This window comes from Papio anubis, chromosome 3 (assembly GCF_008728515.1).
Source record: "Papio anubis isolate 15944 chromosome 3, Panubis1.0, whole genome shotgun sequence".
Taxonomy (NCBI): domain Eukaryota; kingdom Metazoa; phylum Chordata; class Mammalia; order Primates; family Cercopithecidae; genus Papio; species Papio anubis.
In genome coordinates this window covers 50,596,602-50,614,529 of record NC_044978.1, presented here as the reverse complement: position 1 = coordinate 50,614,529, position 17,928 = coordinate 50,596,602, and the positions used below count along the sequence as shown (strand labels likewise).

At 38.7% G+C, this 17,928-nt stretch overlaps 1 long non-coding RNA gene across 1 annotated transcript in view; it reads right to left on the bottom strand.

The window, feature by feature from the left end:
• The window catches only part of LOC110743335, a 140,885-nt gene that overhangs the window by 86,126 nt on the left and 36,831 nt on the right, over positions 1-17,928 (bottom strand). The window contains exon 2 of the long non-coding RNA XR_002522223.2: positions 352-610. This is a non-coding gene — a long non-coding RNA (uncharacterized LOC110743335). The remainder of the gene's footprint in view (positions 1-351; positions 611-17,928) is intronic.

Genomic DNA, 17,928 nt, shown 5'->3' with positions numbered 1-17,928 from the left:
TGCAAATAAAATGCAATTGGAATCCTAGAAGCACCAAAATCATTGGTGAAATATGTAAACATTTCAACAACTTGAAAGAGATGTATGTTCAACATGAAATAACCTACTCTCGTAGTTTCGTTGTTACTGATCAAGTCAAAAATATTGTTTTGTAAGATATATAGTCTACTCCAAATCTAAGTCTCAACAAAAGCATAGTACACTTTGGTTAGGTTACTGACTCCAAGCTGCTTACTGACATCATAGAACATGTATTCTAAACTTTTGAGGACTTGTTTAGACCTAATTATATGATAATCAGATGGTGGAAACCCAATAAATGCTGCTGACAGGCTGACAAGATTTACTCACCACTGGCTTGAGTCTTCGTGACTCAGTTCAACCTCAAAGGAAAAGAATTCATGGCCTTTACCATCCACTCTGTAGCTGGGCAGCCTTTCACCAATGCAGAGAACTAATTGCTTCTTTGTCTTTGGCTTTCATAGCATTTATTACTGGCATGATGTTCCAGTACCCAAGAAGCACAAATCATGATCCCCAAAGCTGCTTTAACCTTTTCAAACTGTAGCAACTTGATTGTATGCTTCATTACACTCCTCAGGATGACAGTCTGAAACAGAGAAGTCCGTCAGCATCCTTCATTAGTACTTTCTCCCACTTCCCAAGATAGCAAATGTCCTGCAAGTACAGGCAGAAACTTCAGCATCCATCCCTCAGTATTTTAGTGTTTCCCATTCCTGGGCACATTTCCTAACTATTAAATCATGTGTGTGCTTTGAAAACCATAAGCTCAATGAGCTTTGCCCACCTCAGCTTGCCCCAGGGCATTTAAAACTTCACTAGAAAATTCCTCTCTATGGGGGTTTTCTGTCACAAAGCAAGAACATTAGCAAAAACTCAAAAGCTCACAAAACTGAGATAAGGCATATAGAAATGAAAACAATTCTAAAAGGGCTGGAAAGGTTTACTGAAATTATAATTACCATCATATTTTGCATAGGATATAAAGTTCCTGCTAATCTGATCCTTGCCTTGCACACTCACCAGCAGTGGTCCCCGTATCCCAGCCCATGCACTGCATCCCCTGCCAGCTATGCATCCTTACAAAGACACACTATAACTGTTTACACTTAGGTCTTCCACTCTACTGGGTAAATGTCTACTCTTCTGTGACAGCCTTGCTCAAATAACTTCTATCAACGCTACTTAAAGCACAGGTCATTTTCTATCCTGCAAGCAATGTATAAATTTACATAAACCCTAGTTTAGTGCATTTCACATTTATTATAATCATTTACATATGTTCCTACCCTAGAATGCAGGATATTTTTACATTCTAGTGAGAATAGTAGTAGGGTGCCATTTAGCACTCTGTCACTCCGTCCAGGGCAAGCCACATAGACAGTAACATCCTAATAAGAAACAACTACATCTTCTCTACCATTATATCTCCACTACCAGAAAGCAGTGACTGGCATGTAACAGGTGTTCACAAATAAGATGCAAATGGAATCCTAGAAGTATTTAGTTAGTTAGCACTACATATTCATTGCCCATTTAAGTAAGTACTTGACACTGAATAAACAAGAAAACAAAAAAATCACTAGGTTATGCCTAAAATTAGAGACATTTTAGGAAACATTTAAGACCCACTAACATGCCTTCATAATTAGAAAACATTCTACTAATAACATAAGTGTAAAAATGTTTCCTGTAATAAAAGCGTAATAACACAAACATATGAAACCATTAGGTCACTCGCCTTTGAGAAGTTTAAAAATAAAACTACAGAAATTGCTGCTACTTGGCAGGAGCAAATGAATTCTGTTTCTCTAAACTAGAAGCAATAATCCTATTAATTTGAATGACTGAGAGGCATCTCAGTCTTTACATAAGCCAATTTCATCGTATGGTCCCATAATCATATTATTTTTCTGAAAATGTTGCTTAAATACTAATATGAGAGCATCCCAAAGCAAACCAAAAATGATATAATTTTATTATATTTTCAAGTTAGTGATGCAGTTAAAAAAAAAATTTTTAAGAAATAAAATTAAGGGCTGGGCGCAGTGGCTCACACCTGTAATCCCAGCACTTTAGGAGGCTGAGGCGGGCGGATCACGAGGTCATGAGATCGAGACCATCCTGGCCAACATGACAAAACCCTGTCTTTATTTGGTAATACTGGAAAACACAGGCATGGCATGTGCCCAGGTCCCAGCTACTCAGGAGGCTGAGGCAGGAGAATCACTTCAGGAACCCAGGAGGCAGAGGTTGCAGGATTGAGATTATGCCATTGTTCTCCAGTCAAGGCAACAGAGCCAGACTCTGTCTCTTGAACAAGAAAGAAAGCTAAAAAGGAAAGAAAGAAAGAAAGAAAAGAAAGAAAGAAAGAAAGAAAAGAAAGAAAGAAAGAAAGAAAGAAAAAGAAAGAAAATGAAAAGAAAGAAAGAAAGAAAGAAAGAAAAAAGAAAGAAAGAAAGGAGGGAGGGAGGGAGGGAGGGAGGGAGGGAGGAGGAGGGAGGGAGGGAGGAGGGAGGGAGGAAGGAAGGAAGGAAGGAAGGAAGGAAGGAAGGAAGGAAGGAAGGAAGGAAGGAAGGAAGGAAGGAAGGAAGGAATGAAAGGAAACTTAAGATGTATGGATGGAGATCTTATAGAAAAGGAATGAAGAAGTGGAATCGGAAATGAATGGAGGGGTATTTTAGGTTTGAACTGGATTTAGTAGTGGTATGGATCTGGTGGAGGGAAGGGACAATGGAGTTGGCATGGTGAGCCAATGGAAGTAGTGGAAGGTGAAGAAACAGGAAGGAATGGTAGATCCGAAGATCCCACTCGTGAATTCATGCAACTGAGGCCTAGGGTCCCAAACTTGGAGGCATGCGATTCTCAATGGCCTCTCAGCTAGAATCTGCTTAAGCAAGCTGAGTTTTCTGGGGAAGGGGAGATCAGCACCACAGCTGTGGCTGCCTGATATCTAAGCCTTTTAAGTTCCTCCTGGGAGGTGCAGCAGCCAGCACTGCGACTCATAACTGCCTAACACACTAAGCTCCCTGGGTGGGGGAAGGACAGCATCCATCTCTATAGATCCAATCCATGCTTTTCCCCTGCTGGAGCCAGGGAGACTGGACAGCTTGGTTCCAAGAGTGTGCCCCACAGCCCAACATACCAGCTGTGGCAGACTGCAGCCAGAGCACTTCTTTAGGCCTGACCCTGACTCATCCTTCCTCACTGGGCAGGACCTCCCTGCAGGAAGGCCAACAACTCTAGCCAGAGGCTCAGGGACAGAACCCTGAGCTCCCTGGGCCTGAGGCCCTAGTGGGAAGGGTGACCACAGTCTCTGTGGACCAGCAGACTTATCCTTTCCTCCTGGTAGTTCTGAGGAATCAAGGCAGCCCAGATGAGTGGGTATCCCCCCAGCAAAGCACACCACCTCCATCAAGGCACAGCCAAAGTGCTTTGTTAAACAGGTTCTGTTCCCCATGCCACCCAAATAGGTGAGACCCTTTAACAAGGGTTTTCAGACACCCTATACAGAAGTGATCCTATTGGCATCAGGTTTGTCCCCCTGGAGGTCAGAGATCCCAGAAGAAGAAGAAGACACCCATCTTTGTTATTCTCTAATCTCTTTGAGTGACATCTCCAGGCACGAGAGCAAACCAGAAGAATAGAGCCTGAATTGAACCCCAATCAAACTGCAGCAGCCCTACAGAAGAGGGACCTGATCATTGAAAGAAAAACAAACAAATAGAAAGCAATAACAATAGTATCAACAACAACAAAAAGTCCCACAAAAACCCCATCCAAGGGTGAGCAGCCTCAAAGATCAAACCTAGACAAACTCATGAAGATGAGAAAGAATCAATGAAAATATGCTGAAAACCCACAAGGCTAGAGTGTCTCTTCTCCTCCAAACGATCGCAATGTCTCTCCAGCAAGGGTGCAGAACTGGACGGAGGATGAGATGGACAAATTGACAGAAGTAGGCTTCAGGTAATGGAGGAAAAAGAACTCCACTTAACTAAAGGAAAATGTTGTAACCCAATGCAAAGAAGCTAAGAACCTTGATAAAAGATTAGAGGAGCTGCTAACTAGAATAACCAGTTTAGAGAGGATCATAAATGACCTGATGGAGCTGAAAAACACAGCACAAGAACTTCATGAAGCATATACAAGTATCAGTAGCCAAATCAACCAAGTGAAAGAAAGGATATCAGAGTTTAAAGATCACCTTGCTGAAATAAGGCATACAGACAAGATTAGAGAAAAAATAATGAAACAGAATGAACAAAGCCTCCAAGAAATATGGGACTACATAAAAAGATCAAACTTACAATTGATTGCAGTACATGAAGGAGACAGGGATAATAGAAACAAGCTGGAAAACACACTTCAGGATGTTGTCCAGGAGCATTTCCCCAACCTAGCAAGACAAGACAACATGCAAATTCAGGAAACATAGGGAACACCACTAAGATACTGCATGAGAACGTCAACCCCAAGACACATAATTTTCAGATTCTCAAAGGTTGAAATGAAGGAAAAATGTTAAAAGCAGCCAGAGAGAAAAGCCAGGTCACCTACAAGGGAAGCCCATCAGACTAACAGTAGACCTCTCAGCAGAAACCCTGCACACCAGAAAAGAGGGCCAATATTCAACATTCCTAAAGAAAAGAATTTTCAACCCACAATTTCATATCCAGCCAAACTAAGCTTCATAAACAAAGGAGAAATAAAATCCTTTACAGACAAGCAAATACAGAGGGAACTCATCACCACCATGCCTACATCGAAAGAGCTCCTGAAGGAAGCACTAAATATGGAAAGAAAAAAACAGCAGCAACCACTGCAAAAGCCACACCAAAATATAAAGATTAATGATATTATGAAGAAACTGCATCAACTGGTGCGCAAAATAACCAGACAGCATCATGATGACAGGATCAAATTTATACATAACAATATTAACCTTAAATGTGAATGGGCTATATGCCCCAATTAAAAGACACAGGCTGGCAAATTGGATAAAGAGTTAAGACCTATTGATGTGCTGTATTCAGGAGACCCATCTCACATGCGAAGACACACATAGGCTCAAAATAAAGGGATGGAGGAAAATTTACCAAGCAAATAGAAAAAAAAAGAAAAAAAAAAGCAGGGGTTGCAATCCTAATCTTTGATAAAACAGACTTTAAACCAACAAACAGCAAAAAAGACAAAGAAGGGCATTACATAATGGTAAAGGGATCAATGCAACAACAAGAGCTAACTATTCTAAATATATATGTACCCAATACAGGAGCACCCAGATTCATAAAACAAGTTCTTAGTGACCTATAAAGAGATTTAGACTCCCATACAATAATAGTGGGAGACTTTAACATCCTACTGTCAATATTAGACAGATCAACAAAACAGAAAATTAACAAGGATATTCAGGACTTCAACTCAGCTCTGGATCAAGTGAACCTAATAGATGTCTACAGAACTCTGCACCACAAATCAACAGTGCCACATGTCACTTATTCTAAAATTGACCACATAATTGGAAGTAAAACACTGCTCAGCAAAAGCAAAAGAACTGAAATCATAACAGTCTCACAGACCACAGTGCAATCAAATTAGAACTGAAGATTAAGAAACTCACTCAAAACCACACAATTACATGAAAATTGAACAAACCGCTCCTGAATGACTCCTAGGTAAATAATGACATTAAGGCAGAAATCAAGTTCTTTGAAATCAATGAGAACAAAGAGACAATGTACCAGTATATCTGAGACACAGCTAAAGCAGTGTTAAGAGGGAAATTTATAGCACCAAATGCCCACATCAGAATGCCAGAAAGATCTCAAATTGACACCCTAACATTGCAATTAAAGGACTTAGAGAAGCAAGAGCAAACTAATCCAAAAGCTAGCAGAAGACAAGAAATAACTAAGATCAGAGCAGAATTGGAGGAGATGGAGACACGAAAAAGCCTCCAAAAAAAAAAAATCAATGAATGCAGGAGCTCGGTTTTTGAAAAAATTAACAAAATAGGCCACTAGCTAGAGTAATAAAAAAAGAGATTAAATAAACTAGACACAATAAAAAATGATAAAAAGGGATACCACCACTGACACCACAGAAATACAAACTACCATTGGAAAATACTATAAACACCTCTACACAAATAAACTAGAAAATTGAGAAGAAAAGTATAAATTCCTAGACACACACACCCTCCCAACACTAAACCAGGAAGAAGTTGAATCCCTAAATAGACCAATAACAAGTTTTGAAATTGAGGCAGTAATGAATAGCCTACCAATCAAAAAAAAAAAAAAAATACCTAGGACCAGACAGATTCACAGCCAAATTCTACCAGAGGTACAAACAGGAATGGTGCCATTCCTTCTGAAACTATTCCAAACAGTCAAAAAGGAGGGCCTCTTCTCTAACTCATTTTATGTAGTCAGCATCATCCTGATATCAGAACCTGGCAGAGAAACAACAACAACAAAAAACTTCAGGCCAATATCCCTGATGAACATTCATACAAAAATCCTCAATAAAATACTGGCAAACAGAATCCAGCACCACATCAAAAAACATCCACCATGATCAAGCCAGCTTCATCCCTGGGATGCAACGCTGGTTCAACATATGCAAATCAATAAATGTAACCCATCACATAAACAGAAAAAAAGACAAAAACCACATGATTATCTCAATAGATGCAGAAAAGGCCTGTAATCAAATTCAACATCCCTTCATGTTAAAAACTCTCAGTAAACTAGATATTGATGGACTATATCTCAAAATAATAAGAGCTATTTATGACAAACCCATAGCTAATATCATACTGAATGGGCAAAAGCTGGAAGCATTCCCTTTGAAAACCAGTACAAGACAAGGATGACCTCTCTCACTACTCCTATTAAACATAGTATTGGAAGTTCTGGCCAGGGCAATCAGGCCAGAGAAAGAAATAAAGCATATTCAAATAGGAAGAGAGAAAGTCAAATTGTCTCTGTTTGCAGACAATATGATTCTAAAGTTAGAAAACCTCATCATCTCAGCCCAAAAGCTCCTTAAGATGATAAGCAACTTCAGCAAAGTCTCAGGATACAAAATCAATGTGCAAAAATCACAAACATTTCTTTCTTTCTTTTTTTTTTTTTTTTTTTGAGACAGAGTCTCACTCTCTCACCCAGGCTGGAGTGCAGTGGCGTGATCTCGACTCACTGCAAGTTCTGCCTCCTGGGTTCAAATCATTCTTCTGCCTCAGCCTCCTGAGTAGCTGGGACTACAGGTGCATGCCACCACACCTGGCTAAGTTTTTTGGGTTTTTTTGTTGTTGTTTTAATAAAGACAGGTTTCACCATACTGACCAGGCTGGTCTCGAACTCCTAACCTCATGATCTGCCCACCTCAGCCTCCCAAAATGCTGGGATTACAGGCGTGAGCCACTGCACCCAGGCAAAAATCACAAACATTTCTTTACCCCAGCAATAGACAAGCAGAGAGCCAAATCATGAATAAACTCCCATTCACAATTGCTACAAAGAGAATAAAATACTTAGGAATACAACTTACAAGGGATGTGAAGGACCTCTTCAAGGAGAACTACAAACTACAGCTCAAGGAAATAAGAGAGGATACAAATAGAAAAACATTCCATCCTCATGGATAGGAAGAATCAATATCATGAGAATGGCCATACTGTCCAAAGTAAATTATACGTTCAATGCTATTCACATCAAACTACCATTGACATTCTTCACAGAATTAGAAAAAACTACTTTAAATTTCATATGGAATCAAAGAAGACCCCACATAGCCAAGACAATCCTAAGCAAAAAGAACAAAGCTGGAGGCATCACACTACCTGACTTTAAACTATACTACAAGGCTACAGTAACCAAAACAGACATATAGAACATGGTACTGTACCAAAACAGACATTTAGAACAAGGGAACAGAACAGAGACCTCAGAAATAACACCACACATCTACAACCATCTGATCTCCAATAATCCTGACAAAAAACAAGCAATGGGGAAAGGCTCTCCTGTTACGTAAATCATGCTGGGAAAACTGGCTAGCCATATGCAGAAAATTGAAACTGGAACCTTGCCTTACACCTTATACAAAAATTAACTCCAGATGGATTAAAGACTTAAATGTAAAACCAAAAACCACAAACACCCTAGAAGAAACACTAGGCAATACCATTCAGTACATAGGTGTGGGAAAAGGTTTCATAACAGAAACACCAAAAGCAATTGCAACAAAATCCAAAATTGACAAATGGCATCTAATTAAACTAAAGAGCTTTTGCACAGACAAAAAAAAAAAAAAAATTATCATCGGAGTGAACAGGCAACCTACAGAATGGGAGAAAATATTTGCAATCTGCCCTTCTGACAAAGGTCTAATATCCAGAATTTACAAAGAATTTAAACAAATTTACAAGAAAAAAACAAACAAATGCATCAAAAAGTTGGTAAAGGATATGAACAGACACTTCTCAAAAGAAGACATTTACGTGGCCAACAAACATATGAGAAAAGCTCAACATCACTGATCATAAGAGAAATGCAAATCAAAACCAAAATGAGATACCACCTTACGTCAGTTAAAATGATGATTATTAAAAAGTCAAGAAAAAATAGATGCTGGAGAGGCTGTGGAGAAGTAGGAACACTTTGGGATCAAGAACCAGAAATACCATTTGACCCAGCAATCCCATTACTGCGTATATACTCAAAGGAACATAAATAATTCTACTATAAAGACACATGCACACATATGTTTATTGCACAAATATGACTATTTACAATACCAAAGTCAAGGAATCACCCCAAATGCCCATCAATGATTGACTGGATAAAGAAAATGTGGTACATATACACCATGAAATACTATGCAGCCATAAAAAGGAATGAAACCATGTCCTTTGCAGGGACGTGGATGAAGGTAGAAATCATCATCCTCAACAAACTAACACAGGAACAGAAAACACCACATGTTCTCACTCATACGTGGGAGTTGAACAGTGAGAACACATGGAAACAGAGAGGGAAACAACACACACGAAGGGCCGTTAAGGGGTGGGGGGAAAGGGGAGGGAACTTAGACAATGAGTCAATAGGTGCAGCAAACCACCATGGCACATGTATATCTATGTAAAAAATCTGCAGGTTCTGCACATGTATCCCAGAACTTGAAATAAATAAATCATTTAAAAAATCTTAAAAGAAAGAAAGAAAAATACCTTGAGGAGATAAATGTCACCTTTAAAAATAACCATTCTCCTAATTATTTTCCAACACTTCCTATGAGAAAAACATGTGCTGTGTTATCTAACTATCAGTTTTGAGTACTGAGGATCTTCTTCACAAAGTCACGGTGCATGACAGGGTGAATATTTTCAGCCTAAGAAATAGGTAGAATGTCCTTTGCCAAATAAGAATAAAGAAAAGTGGAGGAAAAATTTATTCCCATTTATGTGCTTTACTTTCTAATTAACAGCCACAATAGCATCAAACAAAAACTCTCTTTTTTAGGGGAAAAATGCGATTCTGGAAAATTTGAAATTGTCTCTGGCAAAAGCATGATGAGAGGGACCAAACATAGGATGCCAAGTTTCTGGCCATTCTAATTTCTCTTATATGACACCTAAGAAACCCAGTCGAATTCTCTATCCTTATGTATGAAGTTCTTTCCTTTATTTTATGGCACATATAACTAGTGTATACAATTGTTTCCTCATAACACATGTTATTTATACACTAGGCTACTGTCATCTTCTAGAAGTGGAAATGTATAGGGCTCAAATATATAGGCTCTGTATCCCTACTCTCCCACTTAGTAAATTTAGATAAGTGGCTTCATCTCTCTAGGCTTCACTTTTCTTTTATGTAAAATAGAGCTTATAAAAATACATATTTCAAAAGTTTCAAGACAAAAGTTTTCACATTTTAACATTTCTGAAATCAGGATGTTCCTTACAATTGCGATCAGGCTAACCTGAGGTTGGGTTTTGCCCAAGAGGATTTTATCATGCTCCTGCCCAGAATTTTCTACCCTTCCTGAATCCAGTGCAAAGATTGAGCCATGCAAGTGCTCTTGCTTTACCCTTCCGAGTGATGGATTTATTTTCATTTACCCTTATCCTGAAGGTAGAGATAGCCCTTTGTTGTCCTGGATTTATAGAAAGTTCTCCTATCTTAAATGATGTTTCTTTCTTTATATTGTATAAAATAACAGTGCATCTTACAATTGAAGACTCTTAGGTGTGAAGAACTCTCTCAGAGGGTAGATATGACGAGTAAATAAGATCATGCATGAAAGAGCCTATAGCAGTGCATGCCACATGACAAGCACTCAACAAGTGCTATCATTTCTTACTATCAATATCTAGTTGTCGCTACACAGAGAAACACATTAGTTACTTAATTCTCTTAAACTATGTACGAAATGCAAGCCTCAAAATGAACCAATAATGCCTTTTAAAATAGACCAACTAAAGCAGTGCCCCTGTGAAATCCAGGGTAGCCATCACCTGTGGCTAGCGATGGCCTCCACAGGGCAAGACTCAAACTCAAGTCTATTTTCCAGAAATGATCTTGCCAAATGTTTCAAATCCCCTCTGCTGGTTAAGACAGGCTTTACAGAAAGTGTTCCCATTTTTGTTAATGGAAAGAGGGATTTAATCTTGCAGAGTTCCTCCTTAACATGCTCAAAATGGACTCCCCGGAGTTCTACAGATGCTGCATCAGCAGGGCAGGCGGGCTGGCTGGCAAAGACGCAATTCTCCTGGTATCCCAAAGACTAACTCGAAGGTCATGCTACTTTGCTAATTCAGTAAAATGTAATTACACTGCAAAAAGCTGGTTATTTTTTGTTCCTCTTATTGATGTACAAAGTTCTTGCAATTTAAATTGCTTAAACACCAGGATGCTCACATACATACATATTCAGCGGTAGTGCATCTGCATCTATTCAAAGAGCTCTAGATTTGGGCTTGAGAAGGAACCAGTCAATATACACCATCTACAGCCAATGGCAATAATTTATCTTCCTTTTCTGGGTCTAAGCCCTTTTCCTCTGCCACTCAAGCATGCAGGAAGCAGCCCAGTGATGGCAGATTATGTATTACTTTCAGAGCTGCTTCATTGCACAACTCCAAGGGGTGCTATTCACATCACAGTCAATGTGAACAGTGCCTCCTGGAGTTACACAGGCACTATTTGTGAGGCCATAAATGACAGCCCTGGTACTACTAATTGGAGCTAAGGCAGGATCACATGGATTCTTTATGAACTAAAACATGCATTGAGGTTATTTGATAGTGTCCTGACTAATAAAATATCATACCTTAAAAACAAACAAATAAATAAGCAAATAAATAACTTGAAACTACAGTAACCACGGTTTTAGAATTACTATCTTTATGAAAGTGTATTACTTATCTATACAGTAAATAATCTAAAGGGGAACCTGTATAAGGCTTCCAGTGTTTAAAACAAACCAGCTTTTTTGTTTATAAGCATCAACCTGATACGGGTGTAAGTGGTACAAAACACCAGAGGATTCATCCAGCCTCCAGTTTATCCCTCTGAGTTCTCTCTCTTTTCAAAGGCCTCCACAGAAGATCTTCACCTTCTATAGTTACTCATCTGAATGTCACTCCTCTTAAGGTCACAATTTCTTCCTGTTGTATAATAAAATCCATTCTTTTAACACTAAAGGCACTTTCTGAAGGTAAATCTTTAAGGAAGATAAAGACAGTTCTTGTTAGTATAAAGTAGTTCACACTTCCAAATTTTAAGTCCTTGTTAAAGAAATCTGATATTGTGCCATACCTCCTGCCCCAAATAAGTTTCCCAGACTACTGTTTGGCAATATGTTCTCTAAAAATCCTAAATCAGAGGTGGCCTTCTCTGAGTAACAATAAACTAAGTGCTCAAATATAATGAAATGTTATCCATCAAGCATTTCTTTCGCCAGGTTATTTGATATTCTATGATTCTTTTTTAATTAAACAGCCTGTAATGTCCCCCAACAATCCTGGATTTGAGATGAATGAAAAAGAAAGTCTGTACTTCCTAGTTTACCTTCTCTAATATTAAACTTCAGAGAATGGAGTGGGTACACTCCTTCCTTTTTGGCAGAACAAGTAGGCACCCACGCCACAGTAGGAATAACTCCCAGGGCCCAAGGGTGTCACAGCACAAGCAAGATGAAAGATTGTTCCCATGAGGGGCAGCCTGTATGGAACATCAGAGCTATAACAGTGGGAGGAGCAGCCCTCAACGTGGAGTCAGAGCCTGATAAGTATGTAATATGCAGTGTCGGAGTCCTCACAAGGGCAGGAGGGCATCCACAGGGGTGGCCTGGTATAAGGTATCAGGAGGGTATGAGTAGGATAATAAGGGTTTTCAGCTGATGGAGGAAAGAGGAAGTGGTATTGAGGTGTCGGAGCCTAACCAGGGTGAAGGTGAAGGAAATGGCAGTGGAGATGGAAAACTGGTTACATACAAAGAATGATCAAATATGTAAATAACTAGATAAGGATGATGGGTTCTAGGTTTCTCATTATTGGAGAAGTGAGTTTCAAATATGGAAAAGAAGAAAACTAGAATGATCTTTGTAATGTTGAGTGAGAACTGGTGGTATCCATGTGAACCCATGTTTTTCAATATATGTAGAGAAAAAAGAAATAAATATAATGTAAATATGCATTTGAATATGTGGGAGGGGGTCAATGAGATGGTATCTGTGAATATATATTATATACAATACATATATACACACACACATATATACATATACATATACATACACATACACATTCCATAAGGCTGGGAGGTATATGCCAACAGCAACAGTATGCCTGTTGCTCAGACCTGGGTCCCTGAATACCATTCTTTACAAAAAAAAAAACACACACACACAAAAAACTGGAACCATTTGGAGACCTGTCTGAATATAGGACTGGGGCAATGTACCTGACAAACATGTCTAACCTATATCATGAGAAAATATCAAACAAACTGAGACTGAAGGACATTCTATAAAATAAATGGCCTGCAATCTTCAAAAATATCGAGGTCATGAAAGTCAAGGAAAGTCTGAGAAACTCTTCTAGACCGAGAGAGACTAAAGAGATATGACAACCAGATAAAACACATAATTCTGAACTAGATGATTCTCTATAAAGGATATTATTGAGGCAATTGACAAAACTTGAATGGAGTCAGAAGATTAAATAGTGGCAATGTATCAATATTAATTTTCTCTATTTGATGCTTATGCTATGTTTATGTAGGACAGTCTTTGTGGGAAACAATATACTAAACATTAACACTGTATCTATGTTAAGTTTCCTGAATTTGACCTTTGTACTGCAATTATAAAAGAGATTATCTTTGTTCTAAGGAGATGCATACTGCAATTATAAGAGATTATCTTTGTTCTAAGGAGATGCATACTGACATGTTTTGAGGTGAAGTGTTATGATATATACAGTTTAATCTCAAATGTTTTTAAAAAAGGTATTTATAATAGTAAAGCATACACACTGACATATATAACATGTGTGTGCATGGAGAGAGAAAGGGAGAGTGAGAGCACAAATTTGCCAGTGTGAACAATTAACGAGCCTAGATGAAGAATGTGTACAAATTCCTTTTGCTCTTTTGGAACTCTTTTAGGATTGAAATTTTTTTCAAAATAAAAATTTCAACAATAAAATAGCAAAGCAAACTGAAAATCACCTCGATCATGCTTCCCAATCTTAGTGGCATCTCTGAATTCCCAGGGGTGCTTTGTATAAACTAAAGATTCCTGGCATACACCCCACATTTATAAATCAAAATCTCTGAGAATTCTGACTAGAAAGTTTTCAAAGTTTCTCAGGGGTCTGAATGCATCTCATCTACTGGCCAGCATTTGGGAGCCACTAATCTGTCTCCCTCATTTTACAAATGAAGAAACTGAGACCCCAGGAGGTTATGGAACTTGCTTAAGGCCACATTGATAGGTAATGACAGACAGATCAGAATCTAGGTCTCCTAACTCCCAGCCCACATTTCTTTGATCACAATTCATAAAGGGATGCCCTGCAGTAGGATTGCTTTTAAAAATGTATATATATTGCTCTTTATAGTTTTCTCAACTTAAAATGTTGTTGAGTTCGACCCCGAATCTTCCTGGAGAGCTCTGCAATGCGATTGTGACTATCCTCAGAGCACAGAGCTAAGTTGGAGACCTCATCTTGGAAAATATATAAACTAGTTTTTAACCATCTTTTTCAAGTCAAACGTCAAGCCTTTTAATATTTCCTAGTTAATGGGTTTCATCCCTAAAGGAAATAAAAGCAGTTGGAAGAAAGAAGTGGGGCAAGCAAGTAAAGAGCCTATGTTGATGAAGATAATCTCTGATGAAGACTCAACTAGCTTGACTGAAGCATTACTCTTCCCCTCTCTCTAGAATGCAGAAGCAATTCTATCAAAGAAACTATGCATTTGCACTGGAATCTTATGGTAAAATATCTGTGTATTTCCTAGCAAGCATCTCTTCTCATGAGAAACAGGGAAAGGATAAATTATATCAGTTTATTCTTTTGATTCCCTCTGCTGAGCCAGTTCCTGCTTCAGTGAGAGAAACCTTATAATCAGATTTGTGCAAGTATTTCTGTCCAGACTTGCTGAGCTTTGTCAGCACAAAATGTTCACAAACTGCTAACATACAGTAGTATTTTTTTCTGTCGATTTGTACAGTATCATTTAATTTCACTTTTTTCCACCTATAGACCACATATTTTATTCCCAAGCAGAGAAAAGGAAAAGCTACTTACCTAGGAAACCCACTATCCTCTCATCACATAAGAATCTGGAGACCAAAAAAAAAAAAAGGATCTGGAGACCAGAGAATGCAGTTAACATGAGTGGAGTTAAAGAAATCAAGCCCCACTTCCTGACAGTTGAATAAGTGTGGAATTCACAACAGCAAAATATTTCTACTAACTTGGAAACACTTAAGGTAACACACTAAATAGGATTGTTAAGCATTATATTTGAGCCAGAAGTGAGTCCACCAGCTAATTCCACTACCTACTCACTCAACTACACCACAATCTTGGATTTTCCCCGAAACCATCATAAGTTGGGATATTTGTAGCAGAGGAATGGGGCAATGCCATGCCAATAGTCAGTGATAATCTGTCTTTCCAAGAAAGTACAGGCGGTCCTCGACCTACCATGGTTTGACTTGCAATGGTTTAACTTGGGATATTTTGACTTTATGATGACACTTTCTGCTGTGTACATTAGTAGTCAGTACCTATAATCACTTTGTTTTACACTTTTAGTGCTGTAGTCAACAAGTCACATGAGATATTCAACATTTTATTAGGAAATGGGCTTTGTATTAGATGATTTGCCCAACTGTAAACTAATGCAAGCACATTTAAGGTAGGCTAAGCTAAACTAAGATATTCAGTAGGTTAGGTGTATTAAATGCATTTTGACTTAACAGTATTTTCAACTTATGATGGGCTGATTGAGATGTAACCCCATGGTAAGTCGAGGAGCATCTATATTATCAATCCAACCAAATATCCTCCTCATTGCTGAGGTCAGAAGTCTGGGACTTCTCTTCCCTCTTACGTAACAAGTCTTAAGGTTTTGTAAGTGTGACTTTTCCTTCTCTCACAGATCTAACCTGTCTCTTCTGTTTCTACTGCTTGGGTCAGTCTATCAACTATCTTTGATTTAGACACTAGCATAGCATTCTAATGTGCTTCCATGTCATTAGTCTCTCCACTTTCCATCCATTCTTTATGATGCTACTGAGTTAGCTTCTTTAAAATATAGATTTGATTATCTATATACTTAATCAAAAGTCTTCTATGGCTGGCCCCCTGTGATCTACAGAATAAAGCCCAGCTCTTTGCACAGCTTCCTACCCCTTTGCAAAACACATTCCCTCAACACACAAGAAATCAATCACTTGGTGCTTCGGTGCTTTAGGACTTTTGGTAACATGAGGGACTGAAATCTTATTAATATAAATGGGCTCACATCTCACAAGGAACATGTAAATGCTGATTAAAAGATCCAAATATATATCTCACCTCAAAAGAAAGAACAATAAGAGCTGGGTTGGGGAAACAATAAGGAATGGTGAAGACTGTGTAGTAAGCAGAGGATGCTTCCCAGCCATATAAAAGGGTTTCAGCCCCAGATAAGGGCTGTAGAGGGTAAGAGTTGAGCGTCTACCCACCACATATGGAGAAAATATGTAGCTTTGGCCCATGTGAAAGGAAAATGGACCTAAAACACTGAATGAGTTCAACATCCTCTAAGGTCTGGTCTATCTATGGAAATGAGACTACAAAAATTCTAACCATTAGCCCAGAGGAAGCTGTAAGAAAGGCTGCCATTTGATCAGGCCGCCATTTGATCAGGCCAGTGGGAGAGGGAAGGTTCCAATCAGAAATCAAAACCTCAGGCCCATGCCAGAATGGGTTTCGTTCTAAATTTGCATTGCCTGTGTTGTAAAGAAACCCCAAAATAAACATTAATCTAGGCTGTGAAATCCACAGAGCCCAGGCAGAAGCAAATAGGAAGCTATTCAGTGAGGACATGTCTACAATTCAATGCTCATGGACATTTTCCAAAAAAAAAAAAAAAACACACAGAAGATGATTTTTCCAATAAAATATTACAAACCCTAGGAAAAAGCAATCCACCATGAGCCAGGGAAGATGCAACAATTGAGAAAGTAGTTCACCAAAAACTGGAGGTAGTATAACAATTTGATAAAAGGAAAGAATATAGAGTTTGATTGGACATCATCGGACTAGTCTTGGAAACCAAAAACTACCAAAACAAAGGCAACTGTTCTTTGAAAAGTTGTCTCTTTCAGGGGCCATGTGCTATCTTGATGTGGCTTCCTAGTGTACATTTCTTTAATTCTCTGCTCCCTTCAGATTACCTTTATCTACTTAAAAATAATAACTCTTTGCTCCTTACTTCCATTTGAATGTATTCTTCCATATGCCATATGGAAGCCAGTATAGTTTAGTGTTGTAACATTAGATTCTGTGATTAAAATTTCTGAATTTGCCTTGATTCTGCCACTTACTGGCTGTATGATCTTCAACTTTCCCTCTTTTTTTTTTTTTTTTTTTTTTTTTTTTTGAGAGAAGTCTCACTCTTGTCTCCCAGGCTTCAGTGCAATGGCTCAATCTCAGCTCACTACAACCTCCGCCTCCCAGGTTAAAACGATTCTCCTGCCTCTGCCTCCTAGGTAGCTGGGATTAAAGTGCCTGTCATCATGCCTGGATAATTTTTTGTATTTTAGGTACAGACGGGGTCTCATCATGTTAGTCAGGCTGGTCTCAAACTCCTGACCTCGTGATCCGCCCACCTCGGCCTCCCAAAGTGCTGGGATTACAGGCGTGAGCCACCGCGCCCAGCCAACTTCGCCTCTTTTTGAAGTCTCTTGCTTGTAAAGTAAGGATAATGGTTTGTATCTAGCAGGATTGATGAAGAGATCTGATGACATAGCACTGTAAAGCTCTCTGCCTAGGACCTGGCACAGAAAAGTAATAAATAAATGTTATTCATTATTATTCTTACAAATTACCTTACACACATTATCATATATCCTTGCAACAATTTTGTAAAAAAATATTACCTCTGTGTTACATATTGGGAAACAGTTCATGGAGGTTAAATAATATTCTTGAGATAATATTGCTAGTAGGTAGTGGAGCTTGAGCATGAACCCAGATGTCTTTGACCCTGAGACCTATGTGGTCAACCTCTACATGATACTGTACTGATAAAACTATTCATGAGCCCAAAATGATCACCCACAACCTTGTCTGCTAACTCTAGGATTCACCACTGACAGGCAACAATTTCTCTA